General features: G+C 35.4%; 1 protein-coding gene across 11 annotated transcripts in view; it reads left to right on the top strand.

The window, feature by feature from the left end:
* Positions 1–20,069, top strand: part of MAP2 (microtubule associated protein 2) — a 280,060-nt gene that overhangs the window by 172,955 nt on the left and 87,036 nt on the right. For all 11 annotated transcript variants that reach the window (XM_049615018.1, XM_049615017.1, XM_049615016.1 and 8 more), the window contains exon 4: positions 6,888–6,965. The gene's annotated coding sequence lies outside the window, so the exon portion shown is untranslated. The remainder of the gene's footprint in view (positions 1–6,887; positions 6,966–20,069) is intronic.

Below are 20,069 nucleotides of genomic sequence, written 5' to 3'. Positions count from 1 at the left end.
TCAGCTGAAATCTGACTTTTTTAGACTACAGCTGGAATTTGCATGCTCACAGTGGCCTCAGAAATAGCCCGGTGCCTTGTCACTGGGGTTCAACCAGATGTCTCCTCTGCTTCCCCAGTGAAATCTCTCTTCGCTCCTGCAGGTTGACAGATGGCTCCCAGCAGGTGACCTTGGGCTATTAGTAAATGAGTTGCTTTCTTTCTCTGGCACAATCCTTCTCAAAGACACTCTCTGTCCTAAGAATTTACAAAAGGCATTTGGCTGCTAAGCAAAACTAAAGAGAAGAGGTAAAGCTAGAAACCATGCATTTGCATGAACTTTGCTCAAGTTAATGCATCCTCTCTTCATAAGGGATATAGTAGTGCTAAATGGTGAAGATATACCACCTGAGACCTTACCATTTTCCACAATTGTCAAACCACTTTTCTACAAATGATTTTCTTTAATTCTTGTATCAACTCTATAAGGGAAATCTCATCAATAATCTCCATTTTATTGATAAACTAAGGTTCCAAAAACTTAGAAGATGTGCCCAGTCTTATGCAGCCAGTAGGTGATAGGCCAGTGTTCCAACACCCATATCCAAAGTTTGTGTTATTTTTTATTTTAAAAATCTAACTTAATCAAATCCTAGTCAGAATAGTTAGAAAAATAAACTGTTATTCTTATAATTATTCATTCATTCAGCTTTTGCCAGTCACCCACTTTCAAATCAGGGAAGCAGTAAGCCAGTTAGATAAGGAGATTTCATTGGTTAGAACAGACGAGTTCACATATACAGAATTAAAGCATCAACACACTTTTCTATCTTTTTTACAGTACATGACTCAATTCTAATTCATTTGTTAAAGTTATTGAGCAAGTACTTGCTACCAGACAGGGAAGGGTCATAGTAAATATGAAAAAAAATGGCCCCTGCCCTCTAGAGCTTACAGATTCATTGGAGTGGGAAGGGGTGGGGTGGAGCAGATATTAAACAAATAAATAACACACAGTGCTGCTAATGGTGTAGGGAAATAGACAGTGGTAGAGGTGTAAATTGCTAATACTTATTGAGACAATTTCATAATATGGTACCCTTATTTGAAGTGCATTGTATACTCTTATGTGTCTTCATATTTTTTTGTTCTTCATTTGTATTCATTTTGGATTCAGAATACTATGAGAAAAAGGAATTCATATATTTGATAGAAACCAATAGCTTCTAGTATTGAAATAAGCAGAAAAAGGATGGGGCTGCGAATTTGTTTCAATTTCAATAAGTTTCATTCATAGCATTCATATGAATGTCAGGTAGGTGATAAAAACAAGCAACATGCACCTGGAAGTCATTGGGGAGACCTCACAGAGAACAGAGCTCCCATTCAAGGAGAAGTTGACAGACATGGAGGAGGGAGGAGACAGGGAGAGAGGAAGAGAAGAAAAAGAGAAAGAAGATGACTTTGTAGAGGGAAAGAAGAAAAATGCAAAACTGGAAAGAAGAGGGCAATTAATAGGCTGATAAAGGAGCTAGAGTGAGACAATATGAATCTTTGTGATGGTAGAAAGTTGGGGATGAAATTGAACAAGTTGAGCATAGGCACAGTGTAGAACCTTTTGAGACCAGTTCTAGAAATTTGGTTTTTATCATGTTGACAGAAGAGTTTTAACATGATAGTGAAATCACTAAGAGGCATCCTAGTCAGATAATGTTATGGCAGCCTGCTGTTTCCTTTGTGTCCCTCCTCAGTTCTTTCTTCTTGTACCACATGAACCTGCAAATCTGCACTAACTTATTCTACCATTTTAAAAATGGTTAGTGTTTGTATGAAAATGAGAAACAAATGAACAGATGGCTTTCTGTCAAGCAAAGAAGTGTTAGTTCTTCAGATATATTCTGATTCTGAGCAGAAAACAGCAATGTAACATATAAATACGTGAAAACACTGACACGTGCCCCGTTGCTGCCCAAGGTTCTCTATATTGCAATGCCTCTTGTATTTTATCTATAAAATAAGATATTTATTTATATCCAGTCAGAGTCAGCATATGTTAACAATTTAGCAAAATAAGTTTTTCACTGATACCACCGACCATTTCTTTTCAATCCTTTCCAACCAAGAAGGAATCTAAACCTGACCCTAAAGTAGCTACTGGACATCTCATCATGCTTCCTTCACTCTTGCAATGGAGACATTTACTACTCACCAGATCCCCATGTATTTATTTATTTTTTAAAGTAATCTCTATGCCCAACATGGAGCTTGAATTCAAACCCCAAGATCAAGAGTCACATGCTCCACTAAATGTGAGGCAGCCACGTGCCCCCAGAGTTCCATTTATCCTCCATGTTTCTCAACCCCTTAAGTAGGCAGAGCCATAGTGGTTAGTTCAGTCCATTGAGTGGTAAGAGGAGGTAATAATGTGTGTCACTTCTGTGTTACAGCATTTAAAAGCTGTGGGCAACCCTCTCATATCTTCTTCCCTGCTACTGTAATCTTGGAGGCCATGAGTTGATCCACAAAAAGGATGTACTCTGATCATGAGAGAGAGCTGTCCTGGAGCATTACCTTACCCACATCAGGATTTGTATGAGCAGGATATAAACCTTTATTGTGCAAAGTCTCTGAGACTTAAGCTTGACTTTTCTGACTAATCCAATCCTTTATCCTTCACCTGCTTGTATCCTATTTTTATGGCCTTGAATTAGGTTGAGGTGCTTTGGACAAGACTAGCAAATTTCTACTAAACTGGATTAACCTAGTCTGCTACTCCTTAGCAATAGCCTGGAGTATATCAGGTTTGGGAATCAAAGTGGAAAATTCTTACCGTCTACCTTACCTAGATATGGAGACCATATGTTTTGAGTAGGGCTTTTGTTAACTCTCCTTAATTCATATATTTCGAGGTATGTTTCCCTTGCAAAAAACATAATGTTCTCCAAAAAAGAACTTTGGCAAAAGCCCCAAGAAAGGAAGATTTTTCTCTGATCTGTTTAACTATCAGTGATTTTGGTTCACCATGACTTTTGGCTACTTACAAATAAGTAGTGATAATGAACTGCTTCTAAACCTATTAGGGAATAGAAATGGTTTAATAGCCTATCAGACTAAATGATTTTATGTTGGCAGCTTCTCTCCTGTTTAAAGACTGCTTGGATAGTGGATCCTTTCCCAATAGTACTGGCAATTTTGAACGTCCTCAGTAGTTGAAATCTTGTTATCCTTCATAAGTGCTCTGAATTACATGAACTGTTCAAAACCGCATAGAGCATATTGATAGAGGAGGCAGAGAACAATGTTACTATTGTTTATTTGAGAGCTAACTGAATAAGCTAATGATAGCCAGTGAGTTTAAGGTTAGCCTTCCGAAATGCTGCTTAGGATTTCAACTTCAAGCATCTCAGTGTTTCACTTATCTGACAAAGTCTATCAAAACAGGAAAAATAATCAAATGGTATTTATACTAGAATGTATTTCAAAGGTTAATGAAAAGTGTATCCTGGCCTAATAATCTAAGGAAGATTTTATCTTGACTTTGTTGCTTAATGAAACATTAGTTCTTACATCACTTGAGAAAACCACGTTGGTATTAATTTCTTCCTGAGATTTTAAGTCTGCATGAATTCATCATTCTAACTTCAGTGCTAGGGGTACAACATAACTTGCATATAAATATGTCAACAGCCAGACATGTATTATATGCAGACTAAGTGCATTGTATGTACATCCTATTTATCTGGGTAATAAACTGGTAAAAGCTGATTTTGTCTATAGCTGAACAATTGTCTATCTTGGCTTTCTCAGTAGATAATCTAGTCAGCTTATTTTGTGATGCCAATGTACACTCTATTCTCTATTATATATAGGCCCCTGAATATAGTGGTTAAGTAAATTAACTTTGTCAGGTGTTGCCAGCAATGATTCTCAGGATTTCACACCCAACTCTAATAGATTCTGGAACGTGGCTTAACCAAACCTGATAGAAATAATGGAGTAGAGAACAGAGGCAGAACTGCAGTTGAGTACATTTCAATTTGGTAAAAAAGCTGAATATACTGAATAAAATATATGTTTAGTAGGTGTTTCTAGTAAATTGAAGGTTGCCATTGGTGAAATACCACTTCTCAACGGCCCACAAAAGCCTTTGTGCTTGAAATTGTCTTTCCCCAGAGTTGGAGACCTTAACACCAAGTCTCAGGGTCCATAAGGAGTTGGTGTATGGTTGAAAAGTCTTGTCCACCTCCTAGCTATGTGATGCTGGGAAGGGCACTTAAAGTCTGTTGGCCTCAGTTTTCTCATCTTTAAGTAGAGATAACAATAGTTACCTGTCATAGAGAGTAATCGTGAGGACTAAGTGAATTAATATATATGAAGTACTTAGAACATTGTGTGGCACAAAATAAATGCTGCATAAATGTTTGCTAATATTATTTTAGGGATTTGTAGCCAGTATGTGTAAGATATCAAATACTAAGACTGTGTCAAATAATATTCTTAACAAAAACCGTTAAAGTATTTTAATCTTTTGATATGGAATAAAATGATCACTTCTAGCTGCACTGTGTTAATTTAAAATGACTATTCAATTTTATGTGCCTAGTGGAATAGGCCACAAGTTGCTTTTAAAAAATAAATCCCAGATGGCATTTATCTCATTTTCATAAAATAAAGTCTAGAAAGAAGCACAGCCATTTTAATTTTATAACAAACAAAAAAACCACAAAAGTCAGGATGATGGGTAAATGGGACATTATTTTTATGACTAAAATTGTTATGACTGAGTAACCTCAATTTTCTAGTAATGATCTCATCTTTTGGCCAATAATTTCCCAATTCTGTTGGAATTAAATTAGTTTTTAAGTGTTTAGGGCTGTAATTTCACTTTCATTCATATATAACTATTGAGTTAATATTTGGGAAGACTATAAAAGACAGGATATTAGTTTTTTAATATTGTTTTTGGTATTCCTCAAATGATGAACATGTTCTTTGATAACAGGTGTGAGCAAATGTTTTTGGTTAAGAGACAGATAGTAAACATTTGGGTCATATATAAATACATGAAAGGCCATACAATTTCTGTCACAGCTTCTCGACTGTGGCATTGAAGCATGAAAGCAGTCATAGACAGCAAAGAAATGAATGAACATGGCTGGATGCCAATAACACTATTTGGAAAAACAGGCAACAGGACAGATGCAGTCCATGGACCACAGTTCGCTGATCCTTGTTCTATGGAATTCTTTCTTGCTTTTAAAAAGGTTTACTAGGGTCCAAGAGACATGCATACATATATAATATGTACTTGCACATTATACACACACATGGACATGTACTTCAAAATCATGAAGATGTAGTGTAAAACATATGCACATGAAGGAATTTAAGGAAAATAGGGAATTTAAAGAGGAAACAAAGCATGATATTTTATTCAGCATTCATTAATTAAATACATGAGGACCCTTTCTCTCTGAACAAGGTCCAGAGCTCCTCTACCATTCTCTTTTTGCTCGAAAATAAACCTACAACATTTGATATGCTTTTAATCAAAGTTACTCTTAAAAATTTTTAAGTAGTCTTAAGTTATTGTGTATAGAACTCTGTATAATAATGTTATATATATATATATATATATATATATATATATATATATATTCCAAATTTGAAAAACACTGAGCTGAAATAGAGGGGGAAAAAACTGTTCAGACATGTGGGCAGTGAAAACTTTTTTCCCCTAAGATAACTGTCAAGTTATTTGAGAGATGGGAGAATTCTATTGTGTTTCTTCTTGCCTGCAGAATTTTATTTTTTTTAATGTTAAGACTTTCTAACTTTAATATGCAGTAATAGACTTATTTGCTGCTGCATATGGAACATGGCCCAGTCAATGTTTGTTACTTTTGAATCAAACCCTGTCTGCTCATATCTCTATACACATTGTTCTCTGAAGGGTGATAGAGAAGAAATGAGCCACCACTTCTTATCTTTCCAAGTTCATTTCCATTTCCTACTGGGTCTCAAAGAAGAGTTAATAGCTATCACACTTTGAGTCTTAGGGCCCTTTACTTGTAGAATGACATCTTCCTTGAGCGTATATAATGGGATCCATCCACTCTACCAGGTGTGAAATCACACAGGCCCTGGTGATAACACATAGAGATGGATAGATTTAGATACCTGTTGTAAAACAGCAAGATTTCAAAGCGATTTCTGCCCTTGTTGTATGTAAACACAAATCACTTATGTGTTGAGAATGGCTTAATGAGGTACAAAACCTAGTGCCTTCTAGTAATTGGGTTTATTTTCACATACCACTCCAGTAAGAAGTGTCCTGTATTGTTCTAGTGAAATTTCTAAGCAGAATTACTAATCCAGTATGACTTTTAGGATTATGAATGTCAAAGTAAGTTTCATACTGTATAGGGAAAATTTAATTAGTTGTTAAAAAATTCCTCTCCATCCTGTGCTGGAGGGAATCAGTGCAGCTGGGCTAGAGGCCCAGTCCTTTAAAGATATAATTAACAATTTACTAGGATGAATATATTCTCTTGTGAGAGAATAGTTGCCTGCTATTTATCAGCTAAAAAAATTCAAACAATTAAAAATTTTATTTTTCCTTGGATATAATACTTAGGAAACTTCACTAGAGTGAAGCTAAAAAGTGAGGAAAAAGTGTGCATCTGTTAACATTTTCATTTCTCTGTTCCAAACAAATGAAAGGGCACTTAGCTGGTTGTAAATGCTCAGTGTATGACCGTAAAAGAAACCATCATTAAATCCATCTTGCAGCCTCCTAGTTACCCAACAGAGCAAGAGAAAGCCACAAGTTGATCTACACGATGTAATAGATTTTTATATGGATCATAGATTATATTAATAATTTCCTAAATTCTTTTTTTTTTACAGAAAGAAGCCAGAACATATTATTAACCCTTTGAGAATACAACATAACGAATTTTACCATTTTACTACTTCCTTGAGTAGGTAAGACCCTATCCTCTCTACAATAAAAGACTTATCCACAGTTTTGAAAAATAACTTGTCAACCACATTTTTAAATGTTTATTTTTGAGAGAGAGAGAGAGAGAGAGAGAGAGAGAGACAGACAGAGTGCAAGTGGGGGAGGGGCAGAGAGAGAGACACACACATACAGAATCAGAAGCAGGCTCTGAGTTGTCAGCACAGAGCCTGACACGGGGCTCAAACTCATAAAGAGTGAGATCATGACCTGAGCCAAAGTCGGAGGCTTAACCAACTGAGCCACCTAGGTGCCCATGTCAGCCACATTAAAAAAAAAAAAAAAAAAAAAAAAAAAACAACTTTACTAAATAAATATCAATTTGTTTTGATAAGGGAGAAATACACATGAATTCTACAGCTAATAGATTTAGGTTTATTAAATTAGCACTTCAAAATGTTTTGAATGATTTAATAGTAAAAGAGTCGAAAAGATCTTTTTCTAAAATGAGGACCGAACTAAGCCTGTTTCTCGTGCTATGGGTAAAAACACCAGTGGTATTTTCTCAACACTTAGTATGTGCCAGATGTGACCTGTATGACTTACTTCATATAACTAACCCCTGTGTTCCTTACAACAACTCTGTGAGTAGATGCAGGGATCATCCCCATTATACAGACTCAGGGTTTGACGCAGAGGGAGAGGAGGCAAGTAGATGTAAGGACTTCACTCAGGTTTTATATATATGTCTGGGAAGAGCAGGCACTGGGAGAACGCCAGCCCCAGCTAGTGTTGTGAGAATAATTTCATGTTGTGGTGTAAATGCCTAGCCATCAGATTCTCCTATGTTTTGAATTGGTTCTATCCAAATTTCAAGAAGAAAAAAAAATGCGTTTACTGAAAGAGTCATGGCAGACAACATTTACTTTATATTTGCACTTGTTAGTTTATAATAGTTGCATGAGTAAAAAAAAGAATATATAAACTTTAGCTCAGTTTACAAGCAGAAAGAATTTTTCTTTTGTTTTACACCTTTCTTTAAACTCAAAATTCCTATGTTAAAGCAGAATAATATGATAGAAAGAATACAAATGAATGACTTTTTATTCTAGGAAATGGAGAATGTATTTTACTGTAACTAGTTACCCAATCTTAAATTGGTCACAACAATGTATGCTTTACTGTTTTCATGAATTCTTCATCACTTTATTTTTAATCAAGAAACTTTACAAAATTTTCAAATCAAAATACAGAAAACATTATAACAATTACCTAAGTATCAGCCACATGGATTAAACAAGTGCTAATATTCAACTTTGTTCAGATCTTTTCTGATGAAATAAATCGTCACAGAGAGAACAAATGCGAACCCTGCTCCTTTTCCTTTTTTTCTGTAAGGTGTCATAATCCCAAAGATGATATATCCTTCCTATATGTGTTCTAAAACTTAAATGGTGTGTGTGAAACAATATGCCATATAATTATTTACATTTTAAAAGTTTACATAAATGGCATCATACTGTAGACTTCTTTTGCCTTCATCCAACATTATATTTAGAGATTCAGCCATATTGAAACATGAAGATCTGGTTGACTCATTTTGTCATAAAGTTGACTTGTTGTAATGTTTCAATCTTGTGGTATTTCGTATTATAAATTACTGCTTCCAAATAACTTTTAACATTTTGAAGATTTAATGCCAAGATGGTTTAAGCATGGCTTTCAAGGTATCTTTGGCATTTGTATATAAGAATCCAAAGTTCCTAATATGTGATACTATGCTAATTCTATTTATATTTTAGGTTTTTTTCCTAGTAGAAAATCATCCCTTTTACTGACTGTAAGAATCTTGCTAATTAATAGACTCATGTTTTGGTTGTTTTTTAATGTTTTTGCCATAATATAATAATTGAAATGTTTTATTTGCCCATGGATGAAATACCAACTATTCCCAAATACAATGTAAATATTGCCTCCAAAATTTAAAAGATATTTAAAAACTCTCTCATTTGGCCTACATTAATTGCTTATATTTACTTCAAAAATCATGAGGGAAACTAAAAAAAAAGGGACTTTTTCTCTAATTTTCTCTAACATTACAGTTAATTCTAGCATTTGTTTAAGGTAAAAGAGATATCAATATGCATTAGTAAGATTTATAGACATAGAAGCTTTCATAACTTAATTTCTGGAGGGAGTAGATGAGTACCCTGGCTGTGTTGGGGAAGTAAGTAGAGATGAACTAACCTTTTCTGGGTGTATATGAGTAAATGCAAGACTGTGTATGCACCCAGATCAGAAGTGCAATGCAAATCTGCAGATGGGGAAATTGAAGTCCATATATGTCAGGCAACTTAATCAAGATCATACAGTGATTGCAGAGCTAGATTCAAATTCATTTTTCTCAGACTCTAAAACTATACTGTCTACCAGAAAAAGAAAACCTACCTAACCTATTTGACACAGAAATAGCAGTTTCCTTTATTTCACTAATATTTATTGGGATCTTTTTATATGACTTGAAGACACTGATGTTAGAAAGGCAAGAAAGCCACAAGATCTACCCAGAGAGACAAAACAGGCTATTTAGGAGTGGCAAAGTTTCCTTCGGTAATACCATAAAAGTGACTATTTCATTAGATATCTCTATTTTGCTATGCTATGTTAATATCGTTTACCAGGTAAATTACCTTCCTGGTCACCTAACCATGCCAATGAGATTAAATTGAATGAGATAATAAGAGTAAAAATGCTTTGTAAATGACATAATCTTTATAATCAATTGCCATTATTACTAAATATAAATTTAGAATAAAGTATTTCAAACATAATACATGTAATTCAGACATAATACATGTAATTCAGATTCAGAATACATAATACATGTAATTCAGATGCCATGTAGAGCTTGGTATCTGTCTCTGAAGTTTAATAAGGGTCTTACTACTTCACGTAATAGCATCTCTTTGACACAAAAGCCCCATGTAAAGATTACAGTGTAATAAACAACCCTGACGATTGGTTTATTTTCAGCCTTTACTACCTATTAGAAGCATCTTGTTTAACTCTGTTAAGCTTCACAGCACATAATAACACTACCAAGCTGGTGTCCATCCAGAATGTGATCATTTCTCCTTCTCTCTACTTGTACCATTGGAATCCACTCTCTCTCATCTTGACCACTGCAATAGCCTCCTGTGCTCAATCTTGCTCTCCTATAGTCTGTTCTTCACATAATGTGATCTTTTATAAATCTTAATTGATATGACTTTTTTGTTCAAAATCCACCAGTGGCTGCCCAAATCCACCAATAGTCAGAATAAAGCCCACGCTCCTCCTGTGGCCAGCAAAGTGCTATATGAACTGGCATCTTCTACCTCTATGGCATCATCTCAACCTCCTTTTCCCCCACCAAGGGGACTGTGTGACATTCTGAGCTGTGTCTAGAACAGTGTCTCTATCTTGGTGGATTCTCACTTGCTAAGGGGACTGAAGAGGTATGTAAAGGATACTGTGGAATACACACTATGTCTTTAATACACACATCAGTGATGGTTGTTGCCCTTTTCAGGATTCTTTCAGTTTGTTTTAATTGAGGCAATTGCTTCTGGGATGCTGGGGAGCTTTTGTGCATGATTTTGATGCACAACTTTATAACATTATGATAAAACTTTACTTTACTGATAAATAATCTTGAATCTTAATTTACAGTCCTAAAACCACAGAGAGAAATTAAACACAGATCAGCTGGGTAGATATGAGAAATCCATTTTAAGAGCAGAAAATATTTATTTTATAATTACATGCCATCCTTTAAATAAAAATACTAAGACTTGGTACAACATGACATTGCTTAGATTTTGCTTTATCTTTAGAATAGATGGGTATCTTTTCATCACTCATAGATGGGTGAATTTTAGCCCTTAAAACAATTTTCTGTAAAACAGGCTGACTTTTTTTCTTTTACTTTTACAATATTCCTTAGGAACAGCACTTGATGCGTATTTACATTGCTGAGAACATCTGGCAAGAGAAAGACAAACAATAGGACCACAATGCCCCCAACAATTAGGGAAAAGAGAAAGAAAACCTGGTATTTTCACTATCCTCTCTGAAAATAAGTACCTTGTCTTACACTGGTTACTATCTTATCAGCACTCAGCTTTGGCCCATGGCTCTCTATGTGAATAATTTTAAAGGCAGATTAAACATTCTAAAAATAAACTCAATTGGTAAATTAGGATATCAGATATCTCCTTTATGAAAGCCTCTTCTAATCTGTACTATCAGCTTGCAGTTATACACAGACCCCAAATTGTTCTGGCTCTTACTGAGCAAGAACCTATTCCAGGGGTGAGGTTTTGAAGAAAGATGTCTTATGGTTAACTAGAGACAGAAAAAGGGAGAATTGCCCACATACTCTGGCAGGAGTTAAAATAACAATAACAGTCCTCCTACTTAACAGGCTGAGTCATAAGCACATTCTACTGATTTCTCAGCAATTCCGAGCAGATTGTTTGGGCTGCAATTCTGTAGGCAGAGGTGGGCACCACCTGCTGCAAAAGGCTCGGGTTCTTGTCAGGGCGATGCTGTCAGCAAGTCTTGCCTTTTAACAGTTTGGCCAAATGGAGGTAGGAAAACACAACAATTTGGTGCCGATGAGCACTTTTTCTAATGCATAGAATATACGAATGATTATTATGCATTGAGTTCTTTTGCTGGCCATGAGTATAACTGACTTAAAGATGGAGGCTTGGGGAACCTGTCGGTTGGCTCAGTCGGCTAAGCGTCCAACTTTGGCTCGGGTCATGATCTCGCGGTCCGTGGGTTTGAGCCTCACATCGGGCTCCGTGCTGACAGCTCAGAGCCTGGATTCTGCTTTGGATTCTGTGTCTCCTTTCTCTCTGCACCTCCCCCGCTCTCACTCTGTCTGTCTCTCTCTCAAAAATAAATAAACACTATTATTATTATTTTTAAAGAAGGAGGCTTACCGTGGGAGGTCTTAAAAATCAACTCTTGTTGGATGTTTGCCTTCAGAAAATTCTTGACCAGTTGCAGGGCCCTTGTCTCAGTCAATTCGGGAAAGGAATGAAAGCCAGTGGAAATCTACATTTTTGCTTAAAGAAAGTGGGAAAATTATGTGGTTACTGAGGTACTTCATAATCCAAGGACTGGATACTCTTGCTCCCTCAGTTCAGCCTCCAGTACCTTTACCTGAACCTTTCAGTGACCTTCAGAGTTGCCCTTTTCCTGACTCTTTTACAACCCGACTCTCCTGCATGCAGGCACCACATGATTTTTTTTTCTTGTGCATCAGATCGTTTCTTTTTCCTACTTAAAATTTTCCTATAATATAAAGTATCAAACTCAGTAAACACCCTTCGAAACTGGGCTCCCAGGGGCCATTTCTGGACAATCTCTAATCCGTCTGTCTACTCAGCTGCCTTTCCTTCATTCCAACCATGGCAGACAACTTGTTGCTTCTTCTCCAACTTAATTAATTCTCTTTGTAAGCCATGTTTTTCTCACGTTACACTTGTCTTTGTTATTTCTGCAACTCCTGCCTAAATACCTAGATTCCCCTTGTCTGCCTTAGAAAAGCTATGTGTTTTCAATCCATATGTCATAGCATTAGGATGGCTAATTGCACACACAAATAGATCCAGAAATGTATTATCACATTATTTCTTGCTCACTTAACAGTCCTGCATGAGTGTTTGGATTGGGAGCTTATTTGTCTTTTTTACAGATTTGTGGGATTCCTTTCAGAGAAAGGGATCTTTCCATTCATGGCTTTACTTTGTCATTGTCTCCATCCAGCTGCTAGAGGGGCAAAGACCAGGGAGGAGTACATAGGCGTTGTATATGAGCCAAACTTCCATTGGCTAGAGCTGAATTATATGACTACACCTAACTATAAGGATGGTTAGGAAATACATTCCTGCTATGTGCTCCAGAAAAAGAAGAAAAAGATTCTGATAAACTGTTGGCTGACTCTGTGATACCAAAGGAAAAATCTGTCTCCAGTATAAATATATTTGAACATTTGGATCAAACAACTCAAACCCTGGTGAAAAGAGATGCCAATCATACCATGGGAACAAAACTATGAATCATTATTTCAGTAACATGTTAAAACAGTAAATGTATTTAATACATCAGCTAATCGATGCTAATTTTTAAAATAGTACACAAATAAGATATTTTTAAAAACCTTCTTTATAGAAATAAGCATTGTGTCCAAGAAGATAATGGCTAAGAATAGCATAGTGCCTAATACCTTTAGTTTTTTAATAAATTCTTGCTAAGTGAATCAATTGATTAATTAATAGATGAAGAAAGCTTCATTGAGGGGCAAAATGAATATTTGTACTTTGACAAATTTCTAAAATTCATTATAAAAAGACATGACTGAAGTGGTCAAAACCCATTTTGAACTGAAGAAGGATGTGTCCTTTTAAAGAAAAATAACGAGTAAAGATAAAATATTGAGGGGAAAAACCCGGTTTGTACTTTTGCAAAAAATTTTTTCAAGAACTTTTATGTTTTGATGAACTCACAAATAATCATAACAGACTTCACAGTATATTTTGTGTTTGTTCCATGTATTTATTTGGAGTAAATATTGCTATTTGTATGAAGGGTAGCAGTCCATCTATTTTTTATGAATGGAATATCATGTCACAGTGTTGTAGAAAAGCCATTCCATCAGCTAAATATTCCATAAAATCAACTTATCTGCTAAATAATTCTGTCATGGAGTTTCAGTTTCCTGTGACTGTGGAATGCTTGGGTGAGTGACTATATTGCATTACAGAAATGTATGATCACTGGTTTTTCCTGGAAGGTTAAAATTCCTTTACCCTTTGAGAATAGGTAGCAATTTAATAAAGTTCTCATGGCATCAGAGAAAAACTGCCTTTTCTACAAGCACAGAAGGAAGGGAAGTCTGATGCTTTAGCCTGTGTGGGAAGAATGGGAGGTGATGAACAAAAATCCAACATGGCTGATCCTGGAATCCTGGAGGCTGATTCCTTCCATATCTCTGTCAGATCCTTCTTCCTGAGAAGTAGAATGATTTACTTAAACCTTCTAATTTCTTGTGATTAATTTTTTTTTTTTTTTACTCTCCACCCCTGCACTTTTTTTTTTTTTAAATGAATGTCAAGGACTCCAGTTGTACGACGTGCTCAGTAATTACTACAGGAAGCAGTTTGATTGTGACACAGTTGTAGTCTCTGTGAGAGAAATTTAGAATTCACTAAAGCAATACTTTAGTGAGGGGGTGCCAAAGCTTGAATCATTTAAAACCACTGTGATCAGAACTCTAGGAAAAATACGGTAGTAATCAATGCCAAATAAAGAGCAAAGGACCAAAACAATCAAATAGACGTTTTTCTAAGGCAGACTGCTGTGGTTGGGAAGCAGTGTGCACACCTTTTTGTTTTTAGTTTTCATTTTCTAGCATATGTTTCTTTTCAAAGTTGGTCTTGTTTTTGAAACCTAAGAAATCTAAAGGAAACTTTGTTTTAAAAAAGGTGTTTAAAGACCACCCGCCACAGCATTTGTGTTTCCTCTGAGTTCATCTCATCAGAGATGCTTCTCTGACTATCCTATCAAAAAAAAATGACTTCTTCTTGCCTTGCTATCTTCTTCTCATTTTTGATTTTATATTAAATATAGTAAATGATAAATTTAGTAATTTAATATTAAAAGGAAGTTCATATTCTCATATGAAATATTACAGTTTACATTTTAATTAGGGCGTTGGTTACTGTATGATCACCTCATTAAAATGTCACTTTCATTAGGATAGGAAGTTTGTATGACCTGGGGCATTTTGAGAGACCTCCCTGTGTCTCAGTCTAAATGTCTTATATCTTCCCCCATCTCCAGTCCCACTGCTATCTTCATTCAAACTCAATGTTGCTCTCTCATTGATTATTACATTATTGGCCCTCTATCTACTTTTCCTGTTTCTGATCATAACCTGCAACTCTTTCTCTGGCTCATCTCATCAGCATATATTCAAAGTTTCTCAGTGATAGGCTGTTAAAGATGATACAAGTTATACTGCACAGCCTGACAAGCAGAGTACTTTATCATCTAGATGCTTGCCTCTCTTGGCAGCATCTTCTGCTACACTGGTTCCTGGCATTCCAAAACATCCCTTGACGTTTTCTAGCACATTTCCAGTTCTCTCGCTGCATGTCTTTGTATTGCCATTTTTGTATATAGAATTGTGCCCCTGTCCACCATGAATACCCTTCAACACTGAAAGCAAGTTTGTCATTCTGAAGTTTCCCATGACTTTCTGATTTCTTGGGAACTTCCATTGACTCATTTAATACCTCTCTTAAAGCATTTGTCATATTGTTACTTAAATATGTTTTAAAGTGTTAGTTTCTCTCAGTAGCTCCTGAAGGCCAAAAGTGAGTCTTGACAGTATTTTCATAACCTCAGCATCTAGAACCATGCCTGTGACAGAATAGGTATTTAATAAATATTGTTAAATATCACCATCAGAGGAGAAAATTTTCTGATCTCATATTTCTCTCTTTTACTGCCTATGCTTAAGGCACCTGCCTCACTTTTTATTTTCTTGTAGATAAGGATGAGTGAGGTAGTCTCTGTCTTATGTGTAAATTATTCCTGAAAAGACTTTTATTCTTTCTAAGAAATGTTGGTTTTCTTTACATTTCAGGTCTATGGTTTCTCAAAGGAGATGTGACTATGTATTGTAATTTATATTATCCTGAGCTTACCAAGAAAATATTTATGTTTACTGAAATGTTTGTTTTCTTTTGTCTCAATGATGAAAACTCCAGACATGGAATATAGTTTTAGTTAAAATATTTAATTCTAATTTATTTTTTAAGTTAAAGAGAGAACAAGGTGGAAAAGATGAAATTAAATCTTGATGCTTAGAAATTCTCAACCAAAGTTTTCCCTGGAAATATAGATCCCAGGTCAAGGTAAAGAACAGTTGTTTATAGCCATTTTCTTGGGAAAAACAAAACAAAACAAAACAAAACAGTTATCTAGAGCATTCTTATATCACTGAGTTTCTTGATTCCATCTTGAGTTCACATGTTTTACATAGCTTAACTCTGAAATTCCTAACTTAACTTTGGAGAGTTTTCTCTCCTCTATTTACCTCCTATTTTAGCTATAATAAAATATTTTGAAAAAGTCAAAGAAGCAAAGACTTTTGATCGCACACTTTGTTGGGTAAAGATACTGCTTTTTCCATCTATTTCTGTCAAACCCTTTTCAATAGGACCAGTTCTCCTAAGTGTAGACGAGGAGTCTACTAGTACTTGGTTTGGCCAAATGGAGATCTATGAGCCATGTTCTGAAAGTCCCATACCCATGTCCTCTAATCTGATGCTATATCCTGACATCTCTCTTTTCTAATAGTACATCACTTTTTTTTTTAAATGTTCATTTATTTATTTTGGAGAGAGAGACAGAGAGCACGAGTGAGGGAGGGCAGAGAGAGAGAGGGAGAGAGAATCGGAAGCAGACTCATATTGAAAGAGCAGAGCCTGATGCAAGGCTCGAACTCAACAAACATGAGATCATGACCTGAGCTGAAGTCGGAAGCTAACCAACTGAGCCACCCAGGTGCCCCAGTACATCACTTCTTTATAGGCTTTCAGAAATAGTAAGAAGAACATTTTTCATTTTAATTATCAATGTTAAGGATTTTGAGGAACCTCAGGTCAATTTGTGATTTTTTTTCCCTTTGTTTTGAAAGCCTTTCTTTGAAAGGCTCTATCTATAGCCTTTAAAAAGAACACCATGTGGAAATACTATGCTCTCCCATTGTTGAGAAGCCATTTCTTAGTCTATATATTTATTTCTGGTGCCCAAGTTCTTCAGTGTGGAATTGAAAAGAATTTCAAAAAAATGTTTTAGAGATTCACAGTAGAGACAGGAAGATTTTCCGGATTGTTCTATTCACTGCTTTGAAAAAAAATATTAAGGTGGATTCTTGGATTTTTTAGGTTAAAAATCCAAAAATCACAGAGTGCCAAACAAAAGCTCAGACAGTATCTACCTAAATGATGCAGATTTACAGTGGTCATGCTTTTCTGGTTTCAGTTCATCTGGAAACCAAGGAAGGTGAGGAGCAGTCCACAGTGACCCTGTCTTTTTCAGAGATGTTACCACCAGTAACACCTCTAACCTGTGCAGAGACTTTTCAGCAGCCCTATCTGACCCCTTTTCTGCCCTTCTGTTGCCATTAAAAAAGCATAAAGTTCCTATCCTTTATTAATTCAGTGGTTATGATGAAGTGCTAAAGATGTATTGGGTTTAAATTAAAAGTAAGCACTTCACAATGAATATATTTAAAAAATTAATATGCTTCCTCAAATTTTTTGTGACTTTCCTATACATGTATTTCATTTTAAAATTAATTTAACATTTCTTACATTCCAAATCATGTTTTTATTTGCTCTTGGCCAGTGTTAAGTCTGTTATTTGCCTGACTTGCCCATGGTAAGTCTACTCTTACATCAAAATATTTTACCTATGAGCCTACCATCTAATATTGCCACATCTGTGCCTACACTAAGACTTTCACACATAAGACTGGAATATATTATAGAAAAATTTACCATTGTGGCTATTTGTTTACTTGAATTTTTTTTCCAGTCTAGTTTTTTACCTTCTCATAAACATAGAAAAATTACATACATTTCAGTCCTGGAGGATCTAGCAAATTAATGTCCTATCATATCACTCCAGAAGTCTGGCAGAATACAAATAACAAGCCATGAAAATTGACTTGATTTCTCGAATTCACTCCAGGGCACATGAAGATATGTCTGCTCAGAGAGATACGTCAAGCAGTATATGAAGACAATTGAATCAGACCTGAGTTATGAGGGAAGTCCAAATGATAAGGCCCAACTCAGCTGATGGAGTGAGCAAGGCTACTTTCTACTTAGAATTCCCCTGAGTCACCATTACAGCCAGCTGTGCCACAGCACAACGTAGCACACAGACTGCCCTAAATCCAAAGAAAAAAAAAATAAAGAAAGGAGAAATTGATCTACTGTATATGACTCATACTTTACCCTTATATGACTCATATTTTACTTTTCTCTAGAAGACAATTAGAACTAGATTTGGGGTTCTCCGTGGATGTAAAAGTTTGGTGTATTTAAAAATGCATGTAATACAAATATTTTGCATTCTTCCTTTTTTCTTTTTAAATACGTATGACTCAAAAGGCTTATATTCATTTAGCACCTGCTTTGTCCTCTTTCATTGCATTTACTGTGATATATTGTACCCTACATTTTTCAAACGTATCTGCTTTCCTCTATATAGTGTGCGCTGTTTATGGTCAGAATCTGTATCTTAACCACATCATAAGATGTGATCATCCATTTTCATTCTTCCTATAAAGACTCCCCTCCTTTCTTTGGCTAGTTCCTACTTGTTCTTTAAACTCAGGTCAGGAGTTACTTCCTCCTGGGAGTACTGGTTGACTTCCCAGTGTGGTAGGAGCTGTTCATGTGCCTGTATGACTTCCTGACTTATCTGCGTGTACCATGCTGTATTTTTGTTATTGGTTTGCCTGTGAGACCCTTTAGCAAAAGGGCTACATATTTTTCTTATATCCCCAACGTATCTTTTCCCTATTGCTTGATACATGAAGCCTTTCCATTAATGTTTTAGAGACAGTTTTCAAACAATTATTTGTTTAATGAATTAAGATTTGTAATCTTAGAATTGGAAGGCATTTTGGCAGTCATATAAGCCATTGCTCCATCAGTCAAAACCACAATTGATTCTATAACATTCATCACAGGGTGGACATTTGGCTTTTGCTTAAATACATCCACTGCAAGGAGTGCGTTAAGTTCAAAGAAATACATATAACGAATGCTATGACATTGTATGGTAAGTCCATGTACTTACTGTATTTGGAAAAAGATTTTAAAACATGTTAGAGACAGCATCACATGGCTTGCAACTGTGGAAGGAGAATTGTTCACCAAAAGATAAAGGAACTGAGAAGATCAGATAAAGTACAAGGAAACAGAATAAATGGAATCTTGCTTATAATTCCCCAGGTCTTCATTCTTCCTTCTGTCTTAAATAGCTAATAGCAGGTTCCTTTCATGGAAAACCGTAAGTCATTAATTTTTGAATATATGGTTCTACACATCCTTCACTTCCAATTCTCCATTCTTCTTTTATTTTCTTTTCATGACTGTCATTTCCTTCTCCAGCTTTTTGGCTTTTGTTTGGTTGGTTTTTGTTTTTAATTCTAGTATCTTATTTTGTGGTATATAACACAGCCTTCAAGTTTACCCAAGTCATGGCTCTATTCCCATCTCCTATAAAGAAATCTCTGAAGCATCTTTTCCTCAAGTAATGATTGTTGTTTTTAGATCATAACCAGTTGAACATCCAGCCAGTGCCTTTCCTATTATGGATCTTAGGTGTCCAGAACTAAAGGATCTTCACTTGGTGGTGGTGCAAGTAAATACTTGTGACCTAATTTTTCCTTGGGGATGTCTGCAATTCCATAGAATATTCTTTAAATTGATACCCAAAAGAGATTTATATTTACAATGTTTTGTTATATGACACTGGACGAAGTCTGATACATCTAAAATCAGATTTCAACTGAAAAAAGTTTAAAACAAAATCATTAATTGTCCCAAATCCAAATTACAATTTCTCTGATGCTCAAATTTATGCTTATTTAAAGAAAACTTTAGTGCAATTATTATGATTGAATTTCTCCTTGTTTGGAAAAGAAAAATATTGATGTAAGGGTCAAAATGTATTTGTTGAATGCTTCAGTAGTTTGTTTCATGTTTATGAAATTAATACTCAGGTTTAGTGTCATATGTAAGTTTACAAACCTAGTAAATGGGAGAGCCAGGATTCAGGCCTAATTTTCTGGTTGTAAATCTATTATTTATTCTACCATATCTTAGTACCTAAGTGCTGGTCCTTAATAAATATCATCAGTAGAAGCTAAAGCTTGAGAGCATTTTATAATATTTATTTCTGAAATGTATATAAGGTATTTATTAGTCATCTTAGTGGGAAAGAGGAATCAGAAATAATGTAGATTTGTGAAGTATAGCTTGTACACT

The sequence above is a fragment of the Panthera uncia genome (genome assembly GCF_023721935.1).
Source record: "Panthera uncia isolate 11264 chromosome C1 unlocalized genomic scaffold, Puncia_PCG_1.0 HiC_scaffold_3, whole genome shotgun sequence".
Lineage (NCBI taxonomy): Eukaryota > Metazoa > Chordata > Mammalia > Carnivora > Felidae > Panthera > Panthera uncia.
Note: the sequence above shows the minus strand (reverse complement) of the source record. Positions and strands in the feature narration are given on the sequence as shown.